General features: G+C 46.3%; 1 long non-coding RNA gene across 1 annotated transcript in view; it reads right to left on the bottom strand.

Moving 5' to 3' along the window:
• Positions 1-23,436, bottom strand: part of LOC129014365 (uncharacterized) — a 36,783-nt gene extending 13,347 nt beyond the window's left edge. Inside the window, exons 1-4 of the long non-coding RNA XR_008494205.2 lie at positions 23,363-23,436; positions 23,031-23,134; positions 13,182-13,323; positions 8,997-9,355 (exon numbers count right to left, since the gene is read on the bottom strand). This is a non-coding gene — a long non-coding RNA (uncharacterized LOC129014365). The remainder of the gene's footprint in view (positions 1-8,996; positions 9,356-13,181; positions 13,324-23,030; positions 23,135-23,362) is intronic.
• Positions 23,437-26,981: the final 3,545 nt, after the last annotated feature.

The following is a 26,981-nucleotide window of genomic DNA, read 5'->3' on the forward strand; positions in this document are numbered from 1 at the left end:
AGATCTGGGCTGGAGGCTTTCCAGGAAGAAGGGGACAAAGTCAGAAAGGAGAAGATGAGGCCACCCACTACCCAATGGCTCTAGAGGCAAATTCTGCCAGCCTGGGTGTCAGTTTGGAGGCTTGCCCAGTGTTGAAAACTCACAGCCTTTGAGCTAACCACCTCTCTCCTACCCCAAAGGCAGGAGTTACGGCTGCCTCTGGTGCTGAACGGTGGACACTGTGAATCAAGACCAAATTCATGACAAGCTCACACATTTTTTAAAGAAGCAAATCAGCAACTGCCAAGTCCAAAGGAGCTGGCCAAAGATAAGACCAAGGTGTGGGTGTGTAGAAGAGATGTCTGTGCACAGGTGTGCTTCCGCGTGGCCATCCAATTGTGGACATGGTGATGGTGCACTGAGCCCCAGAGAGCCTGCCAAACATTCCCCATTCAGGATGCCTTTGGGATCTCAGTAATGCTTTGCAGTGCCCCTAAGCTAAAAGAAATAACTAGTAGTTCTGTTAATACATAGTTAGGTCCAAACAACTCAACGCCTGGTATCTGACAGATGCCACTGTTGCCACTTTGAAAATTTTTAGATATTCTTTGGCAGTTCTGTGAGCTTGCTGCAGTGTCCTAGAGGCACATCAGTGCAAAATTTGAGAACCACAAACTGTGGATTAGGAACCCTGGTTGAGTACAGCACCCTTTACTCCCTACTACCAAAGTGAGAGATGGCAGACATGTTTGTCTCCAATTTTAGTAGAGTAAAATTTGTTTAGAAGAGCCAATGGGGTTTCTGAGTTGCTTTATTTCTCCAGCTATATACTAACCAGCCTTCTCAGGAATTTTTGTCCATGAAGAATAATCTGACTCAAGTCCACACTATGAAAACTGAATGATCGGGCTGGGCACAGTGGCTCATGCCTGTAATCCCAGCACTTTGGGAGGCCGAGACAGGCAGATCACCTGAGGTTGGGAGTTCGAGACCAGCCTGACCAACATGGAGAAATCCCGTCTCTACTAAAAATACAAAAATTAGCCAGGCATGGTGGCGCATGCCTGTAATCCCAGCCACTCGGGAGGCTGAGGCAGGAGAATTGCTTGAACCCGGGAGACGGAGGTTACCGTAAGCCGAGATTGCGTCATTGCACTCCAGCCTGGTCAACAAGAGTGAAACTCCGTCTAAAAAAAAAAAAAAGAAAGTTGAATGATTGAAGGGTGCTTCCAAGGGGTTCCGTTTTTTCCCCATAAACACAGAAGTTAAAGCTGCAAGATTCACCCCATTTTGTAGAAACAAATGGCAGTGAAGACCCATTTCAGATAGTTTCACTCAATCTCATCCAAGCCATCACTGTCCTCTATTCCGTGTCTGTTTCCATGCTTTCTCTAACAAGATTAGAGCCTCATAGAGGCCAAAGTTTCTGGTCTCAATTCTTCCCAGAGCCCCTCACCCAGGCACAGTGCCAGCTAATGAACGAGTGTTCAGCAAGTGCTTGCAGAAACAGTTGTTGACGACACCCCCCTAGCCAATGCCCTCAACTGTTTCGAAATGGTCGCTAATGGGCAGTCCCTGCTGCTTAAGGGTGTGCTCAGAGATCATCGGCAATGACGATAACAAGGTACAGATGGTCTTTGCTCTCTCATATGAGCACAGGAGTGCATCCCTGAGTTGGGATCATTTCTTGTTATTCCCAAATGGCAATAAGTAAACTGAAATTCAAAGCAGTTGAGTCTCAGGTCTGAGAAGTAGCCTAGACTATTGACTTAGCCCTAGCTCTAACGTCAGAATCCATAACTTTTCTTTGCCCAGTTAATTTTCATCCCCTCTTGGTGGTGTATTGAAGGCCAGAGAGTTGCAGGTAGCCCTGGGAGGGGGAGGGAGAGGGAGGAGAATGAGAGAACAAGGGATGGGGGAGGGAAAGGGAGAGGGCTGACCATCAGTGGGGATAAAAGGGATTTTGAAAGAAGCAAAGAATAATGAAGGCTTTAAAAGCTGGAGATTTCCTTTAACAGGAGAATCCTAATTTCAGTTATTTCTGCATGCTGCCCACACCACAGGAACAGACACCTTTGAACAGCACTCTTCCTGGATTCCACAGTGATTAACAAGCACAAATCATTCTGAAATCTTTAGGAAAATCACCCCTCTAAATCAAGCATGTAGTATATTCCAGGCAGTGTGCTAGATACTCTGTAATTTCTTAGTTAAAAAAAAAAAATGACATCTCCCTGTGTAGCACCCCTACCAGCCCAACTCAGGAACGGCCTCGGCAGTGCACCCTGGTAGTCAGTCAGTGCCCCCGCCACCCAGCAGCATGCGGGAGCATCCTGTGTGTGTGCACACACATTCATATTCTTTCTCCTCTCTCAGCATTCTGGATGCTATTCTCAAATCCTCGGTGATTTGTGGAGCATCCCGGCGAGGAATGATAAAAAGCCTTGCACTCTTTTTCTCGAACAAGAAAAGAACTTGCAGCTATCAGAGGTGACTGCTTTGAGGCATCCAGCAGGGCGTGCCTCTCCCCAGACCCCCGTGCTTTCCCTAATGATCTTCCAGGAAGAGGGTCCCCAAGCCCGGCCCCTCTCAGTCTTCCAGGGGTTCTTGGATTTCATGCTTTATTTAGCAAGGGCAAGTACTCAGCCCCGACCTCAAACAGCACCACGCCCCAGAAGACCGCTGACATTTGCTGACCAATTACTGTTTTCTCATTCTACCTTAGCGCTATCCAGTTCTCCCAAGTTCTGCAGGGCTCTCTTTTAGCAATCTGCACGATTCAGAAGCTAACGTGAGGACCCAGAGCAGTGAAGAGTAATGGCATTTAGATAACCAGAATACGCGTAGGGGCCTCTAAAGAAGGTTTCCCACAACAGCCCTTCCCACCCAAGGCCCAGTGAGGTGCTCCCCTAATTCCGGGAGGGGCCCAAAAGGGCTGTCAGGTCCATGAGGCCAAAACGGGCCAGATGCTCAGTTCTGACTTTTCTCCACATGAGCTTGCTCTTTCTGGCTCCTCCACGGCCAGATGAGCCTATCAGCAACGAGTTTGTCCAGGCTAATGTTAGTTGAACTTTCTTGACCACAAAATCACAGTAAGAAATACATTTAACAAACTTTGCATTGCCTCCCCACGGAGATACTTAGATATAATATAGGTATACGCATAGGTATGGATAGATGTATATATACTGGGAAAAAAATACTTACCCTTTTTGTGATACCCTGAGACTTTTGTTTCTAATCTATTGTTTTACAACGCTGGCAGTAAACCACTAAGTTGACTTCACAACCCACTAATGGTGTGAGACCCATGGGATGAAACTCTGCTGTCTGAAATGGGTGGTGTTTTCTTTGGCCTTACACTCCAGAAACAGTTTATTCTCCAGGGATACTAAGGAAAGTTCCAAATTTGAACTGATCCAAGAGGCTCCTCTCCACCTACCATGACTTCTAGCAGGCTAGCTGCTCAGCTGTGTAGGGAGGTTTTGCTCCCAGAAAAGCCTGGGGGAGATCAGGCTTGGCATGCACAGGGCTGAGCCCATATCCCTTTTCATAGCCGTCCTCTCTGTATGTGTGCCTAGTACTCTTCCATCCACTTGCTCTCTCTTCTTCTGGTTTACAAGATTAAGGAGTGAATGTCAGCTGAGCTGAGAAGAGAATGGGCATGGAGAAGATGGCCCACGAGAAAGAAAGGGAAGGTTGAGTGCTGCTTCTGTGTGGAGCTGGCGCTGCCCCTGGGGACAGTGCCAGCCAGCCACTGCAACCGCACAGACCTGGGCACCAGCCTTTGCCCACCTTTCCCCTGCCAGGCAGAGGGCCCCGTCGTCTTTCAGATCCCACTCTTCTTTTCTCCACTCAGAAAACCTTTACCTAGAAGGGACCACCCCTGGCCCTGAGATTCAAGTGGAAGGTGGGTTGTCACCCACACCTCCAAATGACTGGGGTCTGGGGACACCTGAGATGGCATTTGAGGAGGATGAGATCCTGGGAATCACTTGAGGAGGGAGTCTTTTAGTTTGATCAAAGAAATTTGCTGTCCTCTGGCCCTCCCCACATCCTTGCCACCCCCTGGGTGAGCAGAATAGGAGAGAATACGAGGACCTGAAGGCAGGTGCACACCCACACACACATTCTTTGCTCCACCATTCTCTGGATGATGAAAGTTGCTCTGTGTTGGCTTCAGGCATTCACTCAGCTTAAACGGATGATATTTGTTGTGTTGGGACATGATTTCCAGCCCTGCCTGCTTCCTCACTGACCTGCAGCCAGGTCATCTGGCCCCTGGACTTGTCCTCGAAGCCTGGCTTGGTGTCACCAACACTCTGCACAGGGATCGTGATTCCCACTCAGGCCACTCTGGGGCTGGGGCTGGGTTGCTTTTCCCTGTGGATGAGTACAAACAGCTTCCCTTCTCCCTCAAGAATACGAGGCACCACTTCTCAACTGTCTTCTTTCCTCTCTCCGTTTCTCCCCACTCGCTTCATCTCAACCCAGGTTTCTTTCCATCCAAACTTGACATTGTGTTGAGTATGCAGCCCTCCAGTTGAAGATTATAATTCTCGGGGGTCATAGGAGAATCTTAAACCCACAAGCCAGCAGCAAGCACCCCATCTTCAGGCCCTTTGTGCAAAGCTGAGGCTTCAGGGAACCCCAAAACACAATCCATGCCCTCAAGGAATTTACAGTGTCTTTGGATAAACGCACACATCTAGGCACACATACAAGGCAGCAAGAGGAAACTAACCCGTTTGTAAGCTCTGTATAGAAGGCCTGGTAGGTAGGAGCATCTTCAGCCTCAGTCCAGGGGAGGGACCCCCAATTGTGGAGAGGAAGTTAAGTTGGAATCCGAATGAAATCTGATTCTCAATGGGGGAACACCTTACCTAGAAGGTCAAAGGAGGTGGGGGTGCACTGAAGTGTTTTCAAACAACTGAGGCAGTTTTTAGGCATGGAATTGGAAGGTGTGCAGAAGAAAGTGGGGTACACAGCAGGAGGGAGCAGAGGCCTCGGAGGGTCTGGTCCTCCACATCAGGTCACAGAGTTAGGGCTTGTGAGCAACGGGAAGCTGTGGGAGGTTCTGTGAGCTGGGGAGCCCCAGGTGCTCCACGGTGAGGGGAGAATGGAAAGGACGAGAAGGCTGGAGCCTGGAAACAGGGAGCCCAGTCAGGAATCTGTGTGCAGATGCCCCAGTGCCTGGCCCCCCACATCTGGCTGATCTGAAGGCCATGACATGAGAGTGTATGTGTGGGTGGACAACCTCCTGCAGAGGCTGGGGGAAGGATGTGTTGAGTGTGCTGGGGTCAAAGGTGACATTCAAGTTTCTGGTTTGGGAGAACTGGGCCCCATGACACAGGGAGGGTCAGACATTATTTGAGAGCACAGTCAAAAGAAATCTTTTGGTGGAGCCCTGGGCCATGGCATTATAGGAAAATGCTTCATCCTTGACGGACTAACACAGAAATCCCACCCAAGGGATAAATCTGCTTCTTTACTTGTTTTTTCCTCCTCTCAACTCTTCCTCCTCTCTTCGGGCATCACAGAACTTGCCTCTGGAGCTCAGGCATCATTCTGCACTGCGAAATACTACTATTTCTCTCAGTTGACAGATTTGCAAGCAATCACCCCACATGCCTAGTGGCTTAGGCAGAGGTGGATCCATGCCTGAAGCAGCAGGGTCTGGTAGCTCACGGGGCACAGGGGAGGGGTGCTGCCTGGAGCCCCACTGGGCCCTGAACTGACTTGTCCTTGGGAAACAGCAGGGCCATTTCTCTTTCTTTCTGTAAGTATCAGCAGGAAGCCCCGCAGCTTCACTTCCTTGTGCTTCAAGCTGTCCTTCTTGATCAGTAGGTTGCTGAGAGCAACAGGGACCTCTGCAAAAAAGTGTGTTATGCTCAGGAATGAGGCCAATCCTATTTCCCCATGGTCTGATCCTCTGCCGACTCTTTCTTGTTCCTCTCAACACACAAAACCAAGTCTTCTTTTTCTCAGAGATCAAGGAACCACTCTTGGTGATCAGGTTTTCCTCTGAGGTGTCATTTCTAATCACACTGAACGGCGGAAGGAGGTCCTCGCGTTTCTTTCCTGTTTTGTGTTTGATGCCAGGCCATCTCAAAGCCCTCTGCCTCTGCCTCTGGAATAGTGTTTGCAGTGGGCACTTGGGACTTCTCTCCCAGCATTCTGGACCCCGGTACCACCTATGTGGGAGAGCAGGCTTTGTGGCAGTCAGCAAGGGTGGAAGCAGGTAGGGGCTGCTCCAAGCGATGATCTGAGAGGGGAAGTCCAGCCCAACCTCAGGGGGCTCTCCCCGCAGCCCAGCACATGTTCTTTGGAGGGTAAAGTATACTGTAGTAAGTCCTCCTGTGTCTTTTCTGCTGTACTTTGGCCTTAAGGCAACCCTCAGGCCTCCAAAGATAAGCTGCCCTCTGGTGATACTGGGTCTCAAGTCGTTCACGCCTAGGACTTCAGGGTTAAAATCTTCCTTTGCTCCATCAGGGGCTGGCAGGCAGGGCAAGCAGCCCTAGCCACAGAAGTCACCTTAGGCTGAGCCTGACTAGTCTCAGGGATCACCACCCCAGGCTACACCGGCTGTGAATGCTCACTAGACCTAGCCTCATAAAGGCAGGACAAAAAAAAAACTAACAAAGCTCACATCCCCCTCACCCCACCCCCTGCCCTGGCCACAGTCGTCTCAGATCTAAAATGAGGTCTTTGGACTCCAGTGGACTGTACATGACCCTCCAGCACTAGCAATCCCACATTTTCCGGGGCCCTGTCAGCTGTTCCTTCTTCACCCCAATTCAATTTGTCCTGCCTCCTAAATGTCAATAAGGCAAGGAGGAGGCCACACAAAGAAGCCCAGCTCCATGTCCTGATGATCGCATCAAAATTGTGTCACGTTTGCCAGAATAGAGGCTACGCGATGGCCCTAGAAGGCCTCCCACTCTGAGAGCACTGTTCATTCCCTAAACTCCAACTGAATGCATCTGGTGGGTACCTAGTACCAGCCCAGTGGATGCAACGTGAACACACCCACCCCCAGACACTCACAGCTCCGTAGAAGGAACAGGCTCTAAATTAGGTAGCCTTCACTGAAGAACTGGGGCCAGACCCAAGCCCCTGTGCTCTCCCACAGTAGCACGGGATGAAGGATTTTAAATCCACCGTGAGGCAAGGAAGGTTATGATGTTCCTCCTTGTTCAACTTGATAGTGTCTACACCCCATTTGCTTTTATTTTATGCTTTGGAGCTTTCTCTATTTTTGTTGTTGCTATTGTTTGAGGGTTTTTGTTTGCTTGTTTGTTTTGCTGTTTTTGGTTTGGAGGTGAATGGAATCTTTTGATTTTATGAAACTTTTAAAAATTTGGCTGATATACACTTATTCTTCCTTCCTGGAACTGAGTTCAGGGGATTAGCCACCCCAGTCCATTTCCTGATGGGCACGTGGGATCCCAGCTCCAGATGAAAGGGGCTGCCTTATCTGAGCAGTCCTTTCCCAGGGGTAGAGATGACGGGGCTCTCTGCACTGTGGAAACTGGGGGGAGACCTGAGAGACAGTGGCAGAAATGTCCACCCATTGGGGCCAGCGTGCACTCCAGGCTCTCCTAAGAGAGTGTTCATTTCTCCTTTTTTCTTTGCCCTCCTCCTCTGCAGCCAGCTTCCCTCCCAACAGAATACCAACCCAACTTTTTGGGTGACATTTTTAAGCCACAGCAACTGCTCATCTCACTCACCCTAACCTTCCTGTAGCCTGGGAGACCCTCACCTTTCTTCCTTTCTATCCACCTGCCCCAGTCATCTTGACAAAGAAGGCATAGAAACACTGGAGTCTAAAATGAACATGATATGTGTCAGCTGGAGGACCAGTGTGGGAGTTCTTCCCACAGATGGGCTTTGAACTTTGAGCATTTGCCACCCTGAGCAGCCCAATGACCTGAAATATAATGGCCTCTCACAGCTCCCAGACACCACCTCACCAGCTGCTGTGGTCAGGATCTCTGTCCTTCCGCTGTGAGGTGAACCAGCCCCTCTTCCTGCCTGGTCCCAACCTTTGATGCCATATCCCTCCCAACCTTGCAACCTAAAAGGCTGACAGGTGGTTCTTTCCCCGAAATCTTACACATATTGACACACACTTCAATCTCTTGTGCGTTAGTGAGGATAAAGTGATGAGCAAACAGACAGGATCCCTGTCCTCAGGAAACTAATAGTCTGGAGGGATGAGACAGACATTAATCAAGTAATCACCCAAAGCGGTATTAATTATGATAAGTGCTGGGAGGAAAATGCCCATGGTGGTCTGAGATATTCCAGATCTCTAGAAAAAACTAGAAAAAGGGGCTCCAGAAAATTCTAGTTCTCTCTTTTCCAGCTGAATGTGATTCCTCAACAGCTGTGCTGGTTGGTGAATGACGGTTTCTTCCCAGCTGCCTTCCAAAACGTGAGATAATGGGGCTCTCCTGCAAGTAACATTCAGGTTTACTCCATCTAAAAGCAGCCTTTAGGGTTGGGATGGTAACTGGGGCTTCCTGTGTCCCAAGACCGCCTCAAGGTCCCACATCCATGGCCACCAGGCTAATGGGAAACGGAGCAACCACATGACAAGAACATCCAACAACCTTGCAAAGGCAGAAAGCTTGGGTCCCGCGATTTTTATTCCATTTTTAGCCCTTCTCTGCCCTACATTTCTATGGCTTATTTTTGAAAAGGCCTAGCTGACTTTGACCCTAATTCTAAAAACTTTACTCACATTTTACCTGCCCCTGGCCCTTTACTAAGCTGGCTTGGGTCTTCTTCCCAGGCCTTCCTCTCTAAGTAGAAGGGTGCTCAGAAATCCCTCCAGAGAGTTGAGGTCCAAAATGGTGTCCAACTTACAGCTTGTACACCCCTATGACTGTACAATTAGAATTATTCCTACCTAATCTAAGGTTAATTTAGAACAAGAAGGCAATGCTCCCTGGGGTGGATCTAAGTGGGCATTTGCCCTGATATCCCCCAGCAGAATCTGTTGTGCAGCTTACCTGGGCCCCGGTCAGCTCACCGCTCAGGATGCACTAAGCTCATCCATCTGGACGCTGCCCTTCGTTCTTGCTGAACACCCTTTCTCCAGCGAAGGCCCTTGAGAAGTTCCTCATTGGACCAGGAAGTTTGACTTCCAGGAATTTAATACAAGGCCCGATTTGCTTTGCCCTTCTCTGGCTGATTGGACTCCCGTGCGAAGACTGTGTTGATGCTTTCAAATGTCACAGAGAAAGAGGCCTGCATTCCAACAGCTTCTGTCTCGCTGCCACATGGTGTCGCTGTTGAACACACACGACCCTGTGCAGTCCCTGGACTCCTGCTCATCCAGCAGCGACGATTTTGCATGGCCCTGTGCAGGCTGCAGGATTCAAAGGAAGATGGTATTTTGACTTCCATGGCATTAAACTCAATACATGGTGCTCCCTTGAGCACACACACACACACAGTTACTATTTCCAAAGCACATCCAGCATGCCTGTGTCACTGGGTTAGGGGGTTGCATCCACCTCTACTACATTTTATACTAGAATCCCACCCTTTCCTCCAACTTATACCTTCCTTGTACAGTAAGCCTGGGTCACCAGTCTTTTCTCAAGCTGTTATTTTGTGCCTTAATCTGGTCCACTCTTATCCATTCCAAAAGACTTTGGCCCACTGGACACTAGGACCTGGGGGCTGGAGTCTTTCCCAGAAGACACTAGCTCCTATGTAAGTAGACCCACCTCCTCATATAATCAGCTTTGCATTCAGGAGATTCAGGGCAAGTCCCAGAAGGTTCTGGAACACTTTAAATACGTAAAATATACCGAGTGCTTACTCTGTTTCTGCATAACTAAGAGGTATGCTCAAGTGGGTTTTTCAAGGGAAGAAATTAGCCTCTCTCAATTTAAAAATAAAACGGAAGTCAGCTATATTTACATTCCTTCTGTATGTTTGGTCCATTCTGTCTGCTTGGGGCCTGTGGGCTCCCTTTAGAGATCTGTTATTTACTCTGTATGTTCCATTAAAGAGTTTATTGCCTAAGCCAAAATTCTAAGATTTTTTTTCTAACATAGGCAATGGGGCCCTCCATATTTGTAGTTGAAAAGGACAATACTTTCCCATGGGCTGTTCTCCTGGAAACAGATTCTTAATGGAAACAAAAACTCTCAACCCTTGTATTTATGCACAGTATTGATAACGTTCAATGTGGTACATGGTATAAATCTGAGAAAAACCAACCTCATTTCTACTCTGGGGCCAAGATCATAGATTATATCACATTTGGCTCCATTTCTCACTCTTTTTTAGGTGTTTGCAATACTTGATTTGGATGATTAGGAAAGTAAGTATGCCAAGCCACAGTGGCCGTGTGTTGATTTGTCACAGACCCTCAACAGCAATCTCCAGGAAACACTGAGGGGCAGGATTTTTTCTCTTGCTACCTAGCAAGTGATTGTGCCTTCTAATTAAGCTCCTTGTGACTGTTTCATAAGAACTCGAGTCCTAACCCCCACCCCCACACCCCAAAAAATATTCCTGGCCAAAGAGTACCATGTCTTATCACAGTATTAATTATAAAAATATCTTTGCCATAAATAAACTTCAGATAAAATAAATCCTTGCTGGAGGACCAGAGTTTGTCCTGCAGACCCAGGGAGGAGAGTTACACTGGGGAGAAGGAGAGATGGGGAGCAGGTAAATTACAGCTTTCACTTTTTATTATGTAGAGTCTCATATTTAACATTTTTATAGTAAGCAGCTATTTTCATGCTTTTATAATTCTAAATTTTTTTAACTTTTAATGCCATTTCTTTCTTGATTACATCCAATTATAGCTGTCTGGAGCTAATCTTGTATACAAGAACCAAGGATTTAAGTGTATTGGTCTAAGGACAATTGGCTTACTGTTTATTACTCCAAAGATAAATCTTTTAGGAATAACATGAGGCTGTAGCTTGCATTGAGTTTTGACTCCCATTGACAAGAAATGCTTTGAAATGTGCTAAGATCATTTCAGACCCCTGTATTGATGTATTCAGGAAGCCCATACTTTAACATCAAAGCAAAGGACATCAAAACTGTCTTTTATCAGATAAGATTTTCCAGTGGGGTGAATAGGAGCAGAGTCTAACACCCATTCATATTTGTTAGTGATTTGGAACCACTTTTAGATGAGCCAGATACAGTATAGATCCCCCATCACAGAGAAGTAGGGAGAGCTGAGTTCTGTTCTATGCAGATAACATGATTTCCTTGCCATAAATTAGAAATACTTTGATAGACAACTGGCCCTACTTCCAATCAGCTATTTTGAATTCTGGCCCCATAACTAATAGCCCTACACAGCATGTCAACACTTTTATTTACTGGGGTGACATTTTGAAAACATGTCTTTCTTTGAAGGATACAGGAAACTACTTTGCTCAAAGTTAATTGAGCGTCTTATAATGATTTTCTGAAATGTGTTTGTAGGCTAAGAGGACATCTGGTTACACCTGTTTTCAGCATGATTCAGGCTAGAAGAAAAACCACTGTCAGCAGATATGTTTTAAAATGAGATATTGTGTTTGGTTTTGAAGAATCAAATAAAAAATTTAAACAGATTAAATTTTAACCAAACGTCACAGAAATGACTGAAGAATAGATCAAAGCTACTTTCATAATATAATATTTTTAATTGTGTGAGTTTTTGCACCAAAAAAAAAACTGACGTATTTTTATAATCTTTGTGGGGTTTTTTAACAGTAAGAATGATCGTGTGCGTTCCACATTTCCACATGTAACACACTGCGCAAAGGAAGGCTTTTATTCCCACCTCCCTGAAATGCGTGTGCATTTTCCTTTTGAACACTGGTTTTTGAGGTACTTGGAGACCTCTTGATGTAAGAGTTCTCCAAAATGTTCTTCAAACTAAGGCTTTTCATTAGATGAATGGAACTTGGAGATCTGGCAAGGATTATGCTGCAGCAAACCCATAGAATTATTTTCATGTCTGTGCTCTGCATTAACTTGTAATTCAACATCAGGATTACCTTTGCTTCTTATTTTTAACTAATGAGTCTGTTATGGGTCCAAAGCAAATAACAGAGGATGAGAGAAAAGACTTCAAAGTGTTTAATGGTCAGAAGGCATCACGGCAACTGTAGCAATGGACTGAGAGCTAAGCCCCTGCGTGACTTGGCTCCTGAAGATGCTCACTGGGTGTTCTCCAGCTATACCCCTACAGGTGCAGTCAATACACGCACAGAGCATCCACACTTTTCTTTAAAGGAGGATTGTCTAAAAATGCCTACTGAAGATTTTTTAAGTTAGATATTTACCTCCATTAATTCCTCCACATGCCTCTCAGTGTTCATAAATCAACAGCTGAAAGATGTCTCCTAGAGTGCTAGGAAGGTGCTAGGATGAGGACTTTGAAAGTTTCAAAGGGGCTTGTTTGGCATTGCTTTTTGTTGATTGGCTTGTTTAGGGGAAAATGTTGGCCCTGGCTGCTTCCGTGTGCTTTCTCAATTCCATGTTCTTTCGACTTACGACCTCATTTCCTAAAGTTCAGGCCGACTCCGGCTGCACTGCATGTTAAAGCACCAGGGAATAACAGCATCATGGACTAGTACTCCTGGCATTCATCAGGGACAATAAACTCACTCTATCAAGAAAAGTGTGGGCATGCTCCTGACATACAGGCCATCCTATTCATTTGGCACTCCCAAGATGACATTGTTCAAGCTTTTTAAACCCATTGTTCATTTTGATTAACACAAAAATAACATACTACCCTTTGAAGTTTTTTGAAATTTCAAAATAAATTCAACCCATAACTCAGAAACAATTAAGGTAACAGGACTACACACTGACGACTTTTCAAACTCTACAATAGAAAGAAGGAAACAAAATGTTTGTTACTTACAGACTATAGTATGATTATGCACCAAGATAATATAAAAGTACTGACTGTAAAATTTTTAGTATTAATAAAAAGTTAGGGAAGGGGTCAGATACAAGATAAAAATACAAAAATCTCCAAAATAAATACTGTTTCTATTCTAACAACAAGCAGAAAATATAGGGAGAAAAATGAATTCTTAAGAGTATTGGAAAAAAATATATAAAGAACACTAATAAGAAATATCCAAGACCTATATTAAAAATGCAAACTTTTTATAGAGATTAATTAAAGAGAATAGTTAATAGAGAGACATAACCTTGGGTTGCAATATTGAATGCAGCAATGCTATTAATCCTTGTTGTTAATCCTTGTAATTTTTAGGTGAAATGCAATCTGAATTAAATCCCAGTGTAGTCTTTTTTTTTTTTTTTTTTTCTTTGAATTTGATGAAAGTCCATCTGGAAGGGAAAAAAAGGATGAGAAGAGTTAAGAACTGCTTAAAGAATATCAAGGAGATACTGTCCCTAAGAGATATCTAACTGTATTATTCTTGATACAATAATTAAAATAGTGTGGTGCTGGTGGTACAAGATTCTGTAGATCATCCAATGAAGTAGAACCAGATAGTCCTGAGATCTATCATACATATTTTAAAAACTTAAATCTGAGAAACGAATCACCAGGAAGAAATGGTTAATGGTTAAATTATCTGAAAGTAAAATTGGAAAATGTGGCTAAAAGGGGAGAAAATAATCAAGTTTGATCCCTCCCTAATACCATACACTGAAATAAAACCCCAGTGTATTAAATGTAAAAAAAAGAATCCAAAAGTATCTAGAATAAAATACTGGCATATATTTAACTAGAGCCTGGATGAGCAAGAATTTTCTGAACATGAAGTAAATAAAAGTGATCTTAACAGAAGAGTGAGTTATTCTAAAACATCCAAACATCCTACATAAAATATAAAGAGAAGTGATAAATTGGTTAAAATATGAAAGAGAATGGAGAAAGAGTTAACAGGCTTAATGCCGCAAATCCTCTTAAAATATCAATAAGGAAAACAATCACGGGCAAACAGAGAACCCAGGCACGCAATTCTTAGAAGTACAAGTATGTAACAAAATTCATGAGAAATGTTTGACATCAAGGTTAATCAGAAGAAGGAAAACCAGTAAAATGAGACCATTTTCACAGTTCATAATTATATGTTTTAATTATATTCCCTGTTTATCAGGTGAAGTGGAGTGGGCATGGGGGAGCAAGGGCTACATAGTTCTGGTCTCCTTTGAGAGAATCTGCCCCTGGGAAGCAGAGTTGACTGACAGCTCCAGCTATCCACCCCTTGGTGACCCCCAGCCAAAGCTTCAACATGACCAGGGTCCTCATAGCAGCCTGCTCCTGTTTGTCACAGAATGGCCACTGGGCTTTGGTTTGGAGACTCCCTATCCCCTGCCCAAAGCTTTTAGAATCACACAGCAGTGGGAGACCCTTCCACAGGATCCTTTCCTTTCTTGCCTGCAGAAATGAGGGTCTGAGGCACTCCTGCTAGTCCTGCCCCATCTCTCTTCATCTCTCACTGGCATTTCCCCCTAATTCCATTGCGTTATGATGATGGGATTCATGCACCCTCATATGCTGCTAAGGAAAATGTAAATGAGCACAACGTTTCTGGAAACTATAAGTAATTGAGTTATGACACTCCCTCATTCAATAGAATATCGGTGTGGTCAGTAAATATCAGGTTTGGGAAGAGCCCCGCGAGGAAATTTCTCACGTTATAATCTTAAATGGATAAAGCAAGAAGCAAAAATACATCAATAACGTGACATCAGCTTTAAAAACTATCACATGTAATAGATAGACACACAGAAAAAAGAAGGGCAGCAAATTCACCAAGATTTATAGGACAGCTCCCTCCAAGGGTGCAACTGTGAATAATTTTTATGCTTCTCCTTATACTTTTCTGTATTTTCCACATTCTCTGCAAAAAAAAGTATAAATTATTTCATAATCAGAAGATGTTGCTTTAAAAAAGCAAGATTAAACACAAGTCAAAACAACAGGTAGCAAGAGTCCAGTGTAGACAGAAATGACTAATGGACTGGGAGGGGAAAGAGGGTCCCTACCTGGGCCAAGCAGAAAGGGGGGCATTGAGGTGAAAGGAGGAGCCATGCCTACCAGGGGGAACTGGATATGCACAGGGCATGATCTGAACTGTCAGCGAGAATGAGGGCTTGTGAGAAAAATAATAGGAAGTCCTAATGGAGAGCTTCAGGTCAGAACAGCAAAGAGCCTTCAGTGCCAAACTAGCCGTGAAAACCAATGAAGGTGTTTCTTTAGCATCGCCAGTTGACCAACACTGCTTTCCCCATAGCTTTCCTCTGAATGCCCACATCAAAATATTCACCTAGAGAAAGGACCCATGCCCGAACCAGCCAGAAATACTTTGGATCTCAATGGCCATGTTCGCTTGAACCTAACTCAGTGGGACAGCAGCTGTCTGGGAGACAGCCCTGGGCCGGAGCCAGCAGAAACACGGCCGCAGCACTGTCCTCACCTTCTAGACAGGGAGGTCAGACTTCCCTGGAAGAGGCTATTTCTCTGGATTTGTTTTTCTTCTGTTGCTTAATTTGTTTTTTCAGTTGTAAAAGAAGACATTTGGGAAAGATTCCATTTGCTTAAATTACACGCTGGTCACGCATTCCAAGAACGTGACTCTGGATACTCGGCACATCGAGGGGAGCCCCTGTGTTGCCACCTTCTGGGATATGTGGTGACCCTAAGATGTATTTTGAAAGTGGGGAGTCATGATAAGCAGAGTCAGCATAGATGCATTCCTGGGGTGCTAACCCCTCAAGAACTCTTTCTGGTACAAGCACACCTGCTTCCCTCTCACATGGACAAGTGGGGCAGGGACCCATCACTCCCCATCAGTTCTTGAGAGAAGAGTGCCTGGGCTTAGTTCCCATCTCCCCTTCTTCTGGTAAACACTGGGCCTGGAGAGACCTCTTCAGTTCAACCATGGGCAAAGACACAAGCAAAAATGAGAACAGAACACAGATCCCCGCCCTTGACCTTGAAAACCTGGAAGAACGTGCTTTTGGAAATGACCTTGAGCAATGTTTCTTAGCCATGTTTGAGCTTGTAGCTTGGGCGAATTATGACAGTTGATCTTCTAAAGAGGTTTTCATTTGGAAAAAATAATAACAAAGCCCTGGAATGCCTATTCTCAGAAGCCTACCAGTGCCACTGGGCTCCCTTGTTGCGCCTTTTTGGCTCTTAGGGAATCCTGCAGAGCCCACCTCCCTTGAGGACCTGCCTTTGTCTGCTCTTCTTTGCTTTTTACTCTTGTGTCTTATAACAAGTGACACCTGTCACTCTGAGACATAAACCATGTGAGGCCATGTGACCAAAGGTCTCACCTGGAGGAAACTTCCCTCCCCCTAGAGACACTATTCACTGTCCAGGTAGGGTCCTCCTGGGCCACTGTGGATCTGACCGATCAGGAAGAGGGTCCCACAATCCCCAAAGGCTGCCTGTTCCAATCTCCTTCCCTGCTAGGGACAAGGCAAAGAGAGAGAAGGAGGCCTGGGAAAGGGAGGGAGAGCAGGAGGGAGGTGGGCCAACCTCTCCTCTCCTCCTTTCTTTCAAGTATGAGTAGCAGAGCTATCTTCTTCCAGTCTATGCATCTTGGAAATTACAGGAGTTCTAGGGATAAATAAAAGCCCTTGGTACGTCATTTACTTTTACAACTAACCACTGAAGTCCTTTAAATTCAAGTTCTTAAAGGGCAGCCCTTCCCACCCAGGTACTTTTGGCAGGGCCTGCTGCAAGAAGTATTCAAAGCACAAGGCTCATGGTGGTCTCTCAGGTCCCAAAAGGCTAAGTCAAAGGCCCTTAAATCCTCAAGGAGGTGGGGAGACTACGTTTAGCTCAGGAGGCAGATAGAAAAGTTCAACCCGTTCTTTGGGACCTTCCTCCCCACTCCCATTCTGTTCTCCACCCTCACTCCCTGAATACTTGGGATCAGCTGAGATGCTGTAATAGAACCACTTAGACGGTTTTTTTTTTTAACCAGGACCACAATAAGAAATACATCTTACGTGGGGTGGGGGGAGGGGGGAGGGATAGCATTAGGAGATATACCTAATGCTAAATGACGGTTAATGGGTGCAGCACACCAGCATGGCACATGTATACATATGTAACTAACCTGCACATTGTGCACATGTACCCTAAAACTTAAACTATAATAATAAAAAAAAAGCGAAAAAAATAAAAAGAAAAAGAAATACATCTTACGTGGGTACGCATTGCACCTATTAGTGTACCTAAAGAGGGAATGTAAGTTTCACAAAACAATACCTACCCTGCTATGTGCCAGGTATGCTGAAATTTTCTATTCTCCTTTTATTCTAAATTGTGCAAGGCCTACTAAATTATTTCATACCTCACAGCTGGGTGGCAAGTAGAAATCTAAAAAGCACCTCCTTGGGAGATGGGTGGTGTCCCTGGGACCCTCAGGTCAGCCACTTCTTAGGTGTTAGAAATGGCCAGAACTAAGACAGGTCATGATGGACTTGACTTCCTTCCCCATTTCTCTATGGTGTGTCACAGTAAACACCCAGGGCTCTGGCAGAGCTGCTGCCAGGGAAGAGGGATCTCACACTGGATTTTCCACACTGGAAGTTCCAGTGCTGCTGGAACTTGGGCCATAAGAAAGGCACAAGTTGAATGGTCTCAGCAGAGAGTTCACGCTACAAGAGGTCTCTAGAGTCTCACTTACGCTTCTTCAGAATCTCACTTGTGCTTCTCCAGCGCTCACCCTGATTACCCCCTATCGGTTCTCAGGTTAAGGGGGCAAAATCTCATAGCCCACCAGGGTGGGGGGTGCCTGTGGGAAAGACATTAGGAGAGGAGGGAATTTCCCAGGGAACCCGCTACGAGGCATGTGGCTTGTTTCCCCTATTTCCTATCCAGGTCTGAAGTCAATTTGCACAGTAGAACTGTCTTTTCTAAGCCTTCGCCTTGCCCCGCATCATCCTCCCTGCTGAAGAAACACTTTATACCCCATAAAACAACTGCTCAGGAATTCTGGGCTCCCAGACAGACCCTGAGTTTCAAATACAGATGAGCTTGGCACTCACTCCATGAATGACTGAAGTGTAGGGGCAGCTGGGAGTCCTTTCAGTTCCAGCTTGAAGAGAGTGAGCGGGAGCTCATCTCACACTCATTCACCTCAGACACAAGAAATGAATAACGCCCTCTCCCCATCCCACCCTTTACTCCCTCTGGGCAAGAAGCACTGTCTGCAAGGCCCCTGGGGGGAAGAAGCAGGGAAAGTAGGTGAGGTGGCCCAAAGCCCTCCGCAAGTCCTGCTTTCCTTGCTTGGCCTTGCTCCCCCATCTCCTTGGGAAGCTGTTGTCCTATTCATTGAGCTGAGAGTTTCCAGTAAGAACACTGTCAGCCTCTAGCAGCATCCCTCCAATTGCCAGCACCCTGCCATTGCCCAGACAGTCTAAGGCCCCAGGGTGTGGCCAATTCAGATATGATCCAGCTACAGTGGGGTTCACTGATGCTGAGTGTAGTTGGGAGCGCTTCCTCTTGTTGTTCTCTCCTGCTGCTGAGTCTCCTCTTCTGCTCCTAGCCACCAGTAGAGGGGTTTTATCAATCCCCACCATCCAACAATTACATTCATCTGCACCTCCGGCTCAAGTCACTGCAGAGTCTCCCAGGTTCTCACAAGACTGCCATTGTCCAGAAATGTGTACAGAATGCTCACTGCACCACGCTCAAGCCTGAGAAAGTCCCGAATGCTCAAGGAGTATACAACATCACAGAGAAGACATGATTAATATTGAACAAACATATGCAATAATCCAGGCAATGGATAAGTGCCCACAAATGACCTAGAGAGAGGGTGAGATGACTGGGGTGGTCTGCACAAGGTGAAATAAGAGCTCAAGGGCAGTGGCAGGAGCATGAGAGTCTAAACACAATCAACAGATAACAGCGAGTCAGGACTGCAGGGTTTGCCTGAGAAAGTTATGGTGGGGGTATGGAGAGGGTGTGTAGAAATGGGATGGATGGGAGAAGTTAAGCCAACCAAGCTTAAAAGAAAGCCTATTCAGGAGGTAGGCAATTAGGATGCGGAAAAGCCTTCTAAAGTCACGTGTGGGTTGATGTTGGCTTGTCTCCAGAATGACAAAAAGTAGTTATCCTTGTAGAAATGCAACCACAGCCAACTGGAAGCAGCAGTTATGATTCAAGCAGTAACTGTGGTTTTTAGGGATCCTGTAACATCGGTGACGTAGTCCCTTCTGTGAGGCACAATCTCAGCCTCACAGGGCCACAAAGAACGAGTTTCCCCATGCGGGCAGCTTCTCTGGATTTATTTTCTCCCTCTTCTGTATCATCATTTTTTGTCAAGTGGCAAAGAATGTATTTGAAAGAAGAGACCCTTCCTGCTTTCCTTCCACTGATTGATGCTTAGTATTCCTAGGTCAGAAAGTCAGCTGAGATACATGATGGGGGCAGGGAGCAATCCAGCAGAAAGGCCAGTGCTTATCCTAGGTTGGCCATTGGATGTGTTCACACTTAGGATCTCTTCCAAATCCAAGAACCTGAGTCTCTCTACTCCCACCCAAATTTTTCTCCATTTCCAAGGTGGCTAGGTACACTCCCCCACTTCCCAGTCAGGATGTTTGAGTGTGTCTGACTATGTTCTTTCCCATGTAAGCAGAAGAGGTGCACGCCGCTTCCAAGTGGCCATAAGACCTCCCAGATGTTCTCCTCTGTGTTCTTCCCCAGGTCCCATGAGCTATACTGATAATGACAATGGTGATAGCAACTTTGGAAGCCAGTTAATATTGGACTATGGCAAAGCCACTATCAGCCTGTTTCCTGAGGGAATGCATAGAGCCAAACTTTCTCCCTGCGCCTACTCCAACAATCTGGAATGTCTGCCTTGGAATATTATGTGAGAAAGAAATAAACATCTCTTGTGTTTGAACCATTATATTTTGGTTCTATTTGTTATCGCAGTTTGGTCCACCCTGACATAATCTCAAAGAACTGAGTTTTCTTCTATCAGTCAACCGAGTGACTAGACACCCAACCACTTACAATTCTGAGTACTAATAACCGAGGGAAAGAGAGAATAAGGTGGAAATGTGAACGAAGGGTAACATATAGGTAAACTTCCTCCAAACTCTTTTGGAGGTGTCAGCCTCTGCTATGTGTATCTCCATTTGAATTTGAAGACAGATTTGGAAATTCTAAGGTCGTATCTGAGGATACAATTTAATTCACAAAAACCTACTGAGAGTTTCCTAAATAGTCCAGCTACTGGAAAGGGATGGGATACGAATGCTGGAGAAGAACCCAGCCCTTGCCCTAATGAATTCAGCACATGGTAGAGAGATACATATCAGCAGTTTATTGTAGGACACGGCCCTCTCTTCCTGCTTGGCTCAGCTGTGTCTCAGCTCTGGACTTACCTTGTTTGATTCTGACTGAAATCATGAACAGAAGTCTTCTTATCTCAGAGCAGGGCTTCAGGACACCCTCAGCCTCACACTGGTCTTAATGTTGTGCTTACCAGAGAGCCGGATACATGTTTCCAGTGACCTTCTAGAAACAATAGTCCTCTTTATTGGACTCCACAAAAGCAATCAAATACAGTAACCAAACCAGTTCTTGCCTGCCAAGATCCTTGGAGAATACCACCATGCTAATGTGGTATAAGAAAGATAAGAACAAAGAGGTTCTAGAAGAGATGATGCTCTTCCTCCACCTTTAGAATTCTCCTTCCAGAGGGGAACAGGGTCTTAGAAAGAAAACTACTGTTGTCAGCCCAGCACCAGCCATGACTGGCAGAAATGCTACCTGGGCTGGAGAAAAACACTTCCTTCAGTCAGCTGCTAAGGCATCCTTGTGAACCCTATAGGATGTTTCCAGAGCTTACGTTTTAAAACACAAGTAAAGTGTGTGTTGACAGGCAGCAAATTGTCAAACCTGATCTATAGCCTCTCTGCATTCCTGTTCAAATATCCTCAAATATAGCCACACCTGGGGGACCCCCACTAACTGCTTTATTAATGGGGGTAGGTGGAGAAGCATGGCCTTCAAGACACACAAGCTGCCCTCTTGTCTAGAAGAGGACATCTTGCCTCAAGGAAGGCATGAAATCACCCTTGCCTCACCCATCTACCTCTAACGCTAGGGCACAGGAGCTTCATTAGAACTGAGGCAGCCCCTCCGTGCTCCCTGGGGAAGTGATAAATTGCAATCATGCAAATATGTTATGCACCCCATTTCTTAATCTGTGTAAGAGAAAGAGAATGCAAATGAATGTATCCAGAAAACATTGTGACTGGATCAAGAGTTTTTTCCATCTCTGTACTCCTGTGAAGTTAGACAGACATCTAAACCCCAGCAAAGTCATTACCTGGTCTCAGATCCTAACATTCCGACTAAATGAGCTTCCGCTGTAGTTCCCTTAGCTGACATTTTGGCCCACCCAGGCAATAAGCCACAGGCCCCTCTGAACATCTAGAGAGACCCACCCATCACCCTCTACCAGCATTCTTCCCTTGATGGGAGCCTTGTGGACCCCAACATGGAGCTCTGGTTTGCTATGCAACCCACCTCACCCTGCAGGTGTAAATTTGGCAGAGGGATCTGCCCACTCCCAGAAGGCTAGTGATAGAAGCTAAAGAAACTCCATGGACCTTGGGCTGTTGGAAAATACGAGTCCTGGAGAGAAAATCTTCCTTGCACAAAAGCAAGGAAACCTGGCAGGCAGTTGTGGAATCTGTAGTACTAGCAGAGCAAACTCTTACCCTGATGACTTAGGTGGGTGAAAGATTTCTAAACATATCCTCATGCAGGGAAACGTTCCTGAGAATGTGAAATCTACATGGGCGGGCTTTTTCTTTTTGTCTGTTTTGGAGGCTGGTATGTCCTCAGTGCCCAGAATAGGACTTGGCACATAGCAGGTGCTCAGTAAATATTTGTGAAATGAATGAATAAGTAAATAAGATAGATTTCTTACAAACTGACAGAAGACCTGTGGAATCATGAAGTTAAAGGGGATGCTTCTTCCTAGAAGCCATATGAAGGCCAGAGGAGACACATGGAACTCCACTCAGCCTTTGCAAGCTCAGAAGCCTGATTTTCTTTGGCATCCAAAAATGGTAAAAGTCTAAGGCCAAGGTAATCATTAGAAAAGAAAGAAAGACTTCTGTCCCACAGGCCATCAGCATGGTCTGCAGAGGGGCCTCCCTGGTGCTTGATCCCCCCGCTCTCTGATTCTCTGAGTTCTGCAGGCCACTCTGGCATTCGTGACTCTTCCTCTCTCTTTCTGGGCTGTCCCTATCTGCCAAGCCCCTCAAGAAATACGGACTCCGTGGCAGATGAATGTAGATGCCAGTTCTGGAGGCTCTTCTGGGTAGACCAGAAGCACCCACCTCCTCCGCTCACACCCTAGGGCACAGCCACATTCTCCTCTGCCCTTTCCCCTCTCCCAGGCTCTGCTGTACTCCACTTTCCCCAGCCTGTACATCTCTGAAGCTGGCAAGAAGCCCCACCACAAGGAAAGGTAGAGAAAAGTAGCTAAGATTTCCCCTTCTCAAAATGGCCCACAAGGTCATTGGAACTATCCTCTGAGGACAGTTATGAAAGCAGGGTGGGATATTGAAAATAAATAAATAAATAAATAAATGCCAGGCGATGTGGCTCATGCCTGTAATCCCAGCACTTTGGGAGGCTGAGACAGGAGGATCGCCTGAGCACAGGAGCCTGGGCAACAAAGCAAAGCCACATTTCTCAAAGGAAAAAAAAAAAAAAAAGAACAGTCTTCTTAAAGACATCTAAGAGATAACAAGAATAACAAGACAGTGAAGAATGACAGGGCAGAGTCAGTCATAGAGAATAGAATGCAGGACAGTAAGCCCAGCGCTCAAAGCCGCTTTTGCCTTGAGGCCACTGGTGGATCCAAATGAATGTGCTCATAAACGCACTGCCCGTCTGATGGCTCACAGACAAAAGTCACAGCCCAGCGCCACCAAAGTTGGGGACCCAAATAGGTCCCCTCATCTCCTTTACGCTAACTCTGAAGGGCTATACTCTCAGAATAAGGGTGAGCCTGAAGTAAACCAACCCTCCATGGACTTGGAACTTAGCTTCATGTTGTCAGGTTGATCCAAGGAAACTCAAGCTGTGAACTTGGATTATGGTGTCCCAGGCTGGTACTGCCAGCAGCATCTGTCAGAAGAAGAAAAAACTCTCTGTAAAAATGACAGCAGCATCCCAGGCTTCAAATTATTCCTACGAAGAAAGAGCCATACTCTAAGCCCTTCCCCACAAGAAACTCTGGCAGGTCACTCCCCCAAAAAGACTTATGGAAGTTGTCCCACAAGGATGGTGTAATATTGTGTGACTCATGAGGCTGGAACAAATGCAATCCATCCCCAAACTTCAGGTAGCCCTCACTGTCTATTTTTCTGGGTTGAACTTGAATCCAGTTGCAGGTTCTCTATGAAATCAGTTGTTTCCATGCCAGAAGCCTCTTCCTGCTAAGTGAAATAAGAAAAAATACAAATTAGAACCATTAAAACTCATCATCTTTCCTTCCTACATTTCTTTGCAAGAAGCCTTAAGAATCTCTTAGCAATCATTTAGTCCAGTCCCAGAGAGGGTATCTAGCCCTGGGGAATTGGCTCCAGGCTCTTTGTTAGGAAGGTTTCCCTTATGATGGACTTGGGACACATTTCAGCTCTTGGCCATTTCTCCTGAGCCTCCCTCCTGGTCTTCCCTGGCCCCACCCACATCCCTTCCTGTCCCTGTGAATTTGATTCAGTACTGACTACAGCCTGAGCTTGTGGGTTACACTGGGCAATCCCTCCATTGTCCCTTAGAGCTCTCGGCACAACCACAAGATTTTTATTTGCTTAATGTCTGTCTTTTGCTTAGTATTGTAGCAGGAAGAGCCACAGACAAAACTCCTCAGACACCGAGTTAAAGAAGGAAGGGGTTTCTTGGGCTGGGAGCTTTAGCAAGACTCCTGTCTCAAGGGCCGAGCTCCCCGAGTGAGCAATTCCTGTCCCTTTTAAGGGCTCACAACTCTAAGGGGGTCCACGTGAGAGGGTCGTGATCAAGCAGGGGGTACGTGACTGGGGGATGCATACACGGGTAATTAGAACAGAACAGGACAGGGATCTTCACAGTGCTTTTTTATGCAAATAACCAATTAGGTCAGGGGTCGATCTTTAACTACCAGGCCCAGGGTGTGGTGCCAGGCTGTCTGCTTGTGGATTTCGTTTCTGCCTTTTAGTTTTTACTTCTTTCTTTGGAGGCAGAAATTGGGCATAAGACAATATGAGGGGTGGTCTCCTGATTTAAGGGAGGACCCTTAGTATAACCGCCATGGAAGCAGAAACCAAGTCTGTCTTGTCAACTAGTGTGTTCCCAGTTTCTAGAATTGTTCCTGACACAGAGTACGACTCAGAGACATATTTTTGAATAAATGAATGAAACTTGGGACAGGCAGCCCCAGGGCTTCCCCCTACTATATCTGCAGGGATGGGCTTCCCTTTCCTCCAGTGATCCTGGGAGCCCCTCTCCTTATCTGGCCGCGTTTTCATCTTCTTGTGTGTCCTCCTTTTGTAGGAGACTTTTCAGGCACCTGAGCCATCTGGCACTTTTAGAGTACTCTTAAAGTGGTAATGGACTCTATCTTCCTCTCAAAAAAAGCTCCCAGAGTGACTTAGTGGTGGGCCCTCATACTACCATCATTGCCCCTATTAAAAGTAGTCACTGCCCCACCACCCAAGTGCAAGACCTAAGGCTTGGCACAAAGAGAATTAACAGTCCGGTCTGGGCCCGTCCTGAAACTGGACCACCCCAGGAAAGACTGAACCAGGGAGCCATGGAGTGATGTTGCACAGGCATAACCAAGTACATGGGGCACGTCTGAATAGCTGGTGCCTTCTTAAAGAATGCTATTTGCTTGGGTGGGGGTGGGAGAGTTTGACCAGTGCTTATGGCAGAAGGTGAGGTCCCACAGTTCTAATGTGACCTAGTGCAAGGCTCAGAGGAGAGCGTGAACTAAACCGCATGAGACAAGCAGACGGATTTTGATTTTTTTGGGGGGGGCGGAGGGGGGTGCAGAGGGTTGGCTTGGGAGAAGGGGTAGGAGGAGTCATTGAGTGAGAGGTCGAAGAGTGTGAGCAAAAAGAGCCGCGGCAGCAAAAGTTTGAGGCCAGATGCCAACCTGGGGCTAAGAGAACATTCCGGTGGCAAGGGGGCAGGAAGAATGTTTTTAAAAATACTTGTGTATGTGCATATGTTTGCCATATACAAGGCTGGGTTTTCCAGAAAATCCCCAGTTCTCCACAATACCAAAACACAACCCCTAAGTATTTCATGTAGTTGAGTTTTGACTGCATCTTACACCCAGATGATGGGGTAAACAGAGCAGACAGATGTACAGAAGGCAGAAACCAGGAGGCTGTGACGGCCACGCAGTCACAAGCCTCCGAAGAAAGCATGCAAAGTGGAATTGCATCTGAGTTCCCCAGACCTTAAATCCCAAGGGAGCCTGGCACCCAGTAGGCAACGTCACCACTTAAAAGTGGAACTGGATTGGGAAGTTGAAACGGACCTTGGCTGGAAAGATCCATGCATTGGGAGATCGGAGGGGGAGGCACGGCGCGTTCAGGATGGATTGAAGAAGTTAGCTAGGCAGAAATGCAATGGCTGTGCCAGAAACCAATGCAGGAAGAGGCAAGAAGAGCCGGGAGCAGGGTTCAGAGAACCTCAAAGCTAAGTTAAAGAGTTTGGACTTTCAACCTGTTGGCAATTGGGAACCACCGAAGGTTTGTTTGACCTGGGCCAAATTAGCGCTTGAGAAAAATGCCCCCAAGAGAGGTGTCTGAGGGGCCCTAGGGCAGAGCAAAGAGTGCCTAGAGGCCAAGAGACCAGTTAGGAAACTGCAGGATCTCAGGGCCTGGACAGAAACAGGAGCTATCGGGGGGAAAGGAAGGACTGAAACTTGGAATGGCTGGAGCAGTGATGGAACCTGTGAGCCTCTCGCTGGGGAAGGAGAGAAGAGGATAGGCAAAATCCTGAATCCAAGATGATGCAAATGATGCTGGGAGGAGACTGGAGGGCTGGGGAGCCCTGGAGAGAAGCAGGCAGGGCTTGGGGTACGTCAGCTGGTAGGGAAATCTGCCAGAAAAGCCCTTTGGGAAGAGAGGCAGGAGGATCTCTTGACTTTCACGCTTCTTTTCTAGAGTGCAAATTTCCTCTGTCCTCTCAAGTGTACAGAGGCACCAGTCCATGTTGCTTTGGGCTAAGAGAGGTCTCTGTGTGTCTCATTGGACAGTGATATATGGGGCACATGAAAACGCTCCCTCAGCAGCCATCCCCATACCCCCTGACTTAGAGCACTTATGAGGGGACCTGAGCCAGGCAGCTCCCACCTGCCGCCCGTCCTCTTTGCTGGCTCTTCCTTGGGGTCAGACTAAGGACCACCCTGCTGTCCTCCCGACCTGCTGAGAATACACTCAGCTGTCCATCTACCCATTTACCTTTTCTCATATGCCATGTAGAACCCCACATACAAAAGGAACCTTACACATCTCAAGAATCCTATGGACAAAAGTCTGCAATTCCTCATGGCATCTGCAATCCCCCATCTGCAGGTCTACTGTCCTCACGCATCCATCTCAGGATTCTTTGCATCGACTTGGAAAGTTTGAACTTGTTGCTTTGTGGACATTGCACTCGAGGGTTTCAGAATACTTTTCTTCCTCTCCTCTGCATCTATACCTTTCTTGGGCCAATTTGTGTCACTGCCCAGCTAGTTTCCAAATACAGTGTGCCACTGCCATCATTCCCCTGTATAGATAGTGATTATTTGGCCTGAAGCTCATCTTTCTATAGCCGAGAGTGAACCCCAATCTCATACATGAGTACATGCAGCATCTTTCTATGTGTGTTAACTTCCCCCTGGGCCCTGGTCTTTCCTCGATGCACTGGCTGCTGGGGAGCCCAGCAGTGCCTGTTTTCCCTGGGACCTACCCATCACACTTGGCAGGCAGGACGTCAT

The sequence above is a fragment of the Pongo pygmaeus genome, chromosome 16 (assembly GCF_028885625.2).
Source record: "Pongo pygmaeus isolate AG05252 chromosome 16, NHGRI_mPonPyg2-v2.0_pri, whole genome shotgun sequence".
Lineage (NCBI taxonomy): Eukaryota > Metazoa > Chordata > Mammalia > Primates > Hominidae > Pongo > Pongo pygmaeus.